This window comes from Ornithodoros turicata, chromosome 5, assembly GCF_037126465.1.
Source record: "Ornithodoros turicata isolate Travis chromosome 5, ASM3712646v1, whole genome shotgun sequence".
In the NCBI taxonomy this organism is placed as follows: Eukaryota; Metazoa; Arthropoda; class Arachnida; order Ixodida; family Argasidae; genus Ornithodoros; species Ornithodoros turicata.
The window spans coordinates 8028953-8032050 of NC_088205.1; positions in this window are offsets into that span (position 1 = coordinate 8028953).

The window sequence follows — 3098 nt, forward strand, 5'->3', positions numbered from 1 at the left end:
TCAGTAGTATCTTAAATGGTTGATATAATTTGATCGCAGTTGTACTCTAATGGGATCTACGACTGGTCGCCCCCGTGCGCACTATTGGTCTGGTGTTCGTCTGCCAGAAAGGAAGCGCTCAGACTATACATTCGGCTGGTTCTTTTCGAGCGCTTGCCTTTGACTTAGAGCGGCCCGGGACGCTCTGGGCTGCAGTGCCAGAACGATTGCACGATCCGGTAGGGTACTGGCACGGCAGATTGGGCCCAATCTGACTCAAAGGAGCAGTGCGATTAGTCGACGCGCATTCCCCAAGAGCATTAGCAGTGATGTTGCCCACACCTGCGAGGACGGCTATACGGCGAGCTTTTACTCGAAGTAATAGTCGAAATCAATGGTAACTTAAATGGCTGTGATAATTTCCTCCTCCTCCTAGTCTGCTGACAGTGCGATCGCGAGTGCTCCCTCATGGAAATTGCTCTCCAACACGTCGATCAACGCCAGTTCGACTTAGCCAAAATTCTCGGGCCATGGTCGGAAGCCTCACATCTGATGCAAGGCCTACGAGCTGTTGCTGAGTTCCTCTCCAGCACTGTACTAATGGACGAACTCTAATAGGGCACCTTTCCATCGTCATCACTTTCTCATCCCTTCCACAAGCGCCATGGGGCTTGTACCGCCATAACGGCGGAGAATGCCCCCCCATATCATCATCCCATTTATGTGTGTGTGTCTGTGTGATAACTTCATTCCAGTTGTACCACGGTCCTTTGATACTCCACATCAAAGGACCGTGGTTGGACTCTAAGGCGACATAGGAAGCTTGACAACGTCCGTGATTTACAAGAACTGCGCCGACTTTCTCATCGTCACGCCCGTCCTGTGAACAATAGGCGAGCATGCATGTATATAATTTGTATCATCATCATCATCATTTGCATATTTTTGTTACAGCACCATCATGTAACTGGACTATAGAGACAAAATAATTCTTGGGTGGGCGAAGAATGCCACAAGCAATTCAGTTTGCATTTTTTTATTTGCTATGATTCAGATCACTGGTGCCACGACTGCACGTCACACATTCTCTGTGTTTGTTTTGGTAAGGAGCAAAATGGGTGCATAGAGCAACATTATCTCTATGCTCTCACTGTCGCAATGAACTGTTTGACGTTCCCCAAAGACGACCACCCTCTTGAGGTTTCTTCGTGCCACCGGCCTCTTGACCAGTCCCAAAGGCCTCTTGTGTGGATTTTGTTTTGTTCTGTTTTCTTCTTTTCCTACGCCTGACTAACCTCTCCTCCCTTTCTTTTATCAATACACATATCCCCCCGCCCAAGAAAAAAAGAAAAGTCATTACGGAGTTTTAGTGAATCGTTCTCACTCGAACGGTTCGCGAACGATTTTGTCGCTGTCCAACCAGGGGATTCCATTCTGAGTCACTCCATATGTTTGATCAAAAACGATTCACAAAAATTGGCTAATGTCTCGCAATCATGAAATGATGTACATTGACCATGGCTAACTTGATGCCGTTGTATCGGAGACCATTTAGATATATTTGTTGTCCCTCGTTGATAACAGCTCGTTGAGCTCGTTGATAATAGCTTTGAATCACAATTACTGTGTAAGACGCGCGTCATGTCTAATGCAGTCTTGGGAAGTAACTTAGTTACAAGTAACTAGTTACGGTAACTAGTTACAAAATTTGTAACTATTGAATGTAACTAGTTACTGGTACGGGAAATGTAAATTTTAACTGTAACTATGTACTTTTCTGGGTATCTAGTTACTGCTATTCGAAATCGCAGATTTTTCATTTCAGAGCCACCTCGCATCACACTTCATTTGTCTTCTCTTTTCCTTTTTCTCTTTTTAACGACCCCGCCCCTGCGGTTATGCGGTAGTTTCTTACTCTCAAAACAATAGGGACTGTCATCTTTGAAGAATATAAACGTGGCACAGCCTAGGCTGCCACTGAAAAGAAGCATGTGTCATATGACCACCTTGAGTTTCTACACGGGAAAGAAACAATGAAAATCAGAACGGGACAAAAAAGAACTGTACAGTAGGTCGAGGTATTCGAGAGGTGGAAAGAAGGCAGCCACTGCACCCTAGCGAACAACACCGAATATCCTCTGGATGTACGTATAATGTCCTAACAGATTCGTACGCCCGACGGATATCTGAGGGATACCCATCGGACGTACGACTTTGTTAGGACATTATTCGTACGTCCAGAGGATATTCAGTGTCGTTGGGGCTGAATCTGATTCGGCAATGACACCACTGCTGGCATGACCCGCCAGGTCACGTGCTTTAAGGAACCAATGAGAATGGCCGGGGCTCGTGCTTAGTTCTCACGTCTTGACGTGAGGGTTTCCGTCTCGGAAACTAATTATTTTTTTTCCTCCTCATATACTACGAACATATCCTATCACGATAATGGGGGTAGTGAGGTGTCACCACGGGCATAGCCTCGAGTGCAGTAGACACGCCATGTGCCTGTGTCTAGGTCGCGGTGACACGAGTGCCCTTTTCACACCTCCATTTTTTTAGAGCTACAGACGATTACACGCGGCGATAATTGAAAGAAAATGCGAACGCTTTCCGAAATTATTACGAAAAGCTTGCAGTTCTAAAAGTAACCAGCTACTGAAAACGTTAAAGTGTTAAAGCTGTTAAGCTGTTAAAGTTAAAAGTTAATAGCTGAAAGTTACTTTGTTAGGAAGAGTGATTAGTTAGTTAATTAGTTTACTAGTTACTGTAACTAGTGACGCGAGTTGTAGGATAGGTAGGATAACAAGCTTTAATGAGCAGCCGGAAGCCGGGCAACCGAGAGAATGAATCTTCGCGCGCTAAGCCGCGCGGCACCCACACTTCGTCACGTATCACTATCCCCCCCGTGGAGGTATTGATCATCCTGATCAATGATTGGGAGTGTGGTATGGCTTCATGCGCGACACGTGTACGACGTCTTCTTTTGAAGCCCTGTGAGTTCGGCGTTGCGCGCTGTCAGCCGTGCGGACGACATAGTTTACGGGCGAAGATTGGCGAAGCACTTCGTATGGGCCAAAGTATCGTCGCATGAGTTTCTCGGAAAGCCCAACTTTACGGTC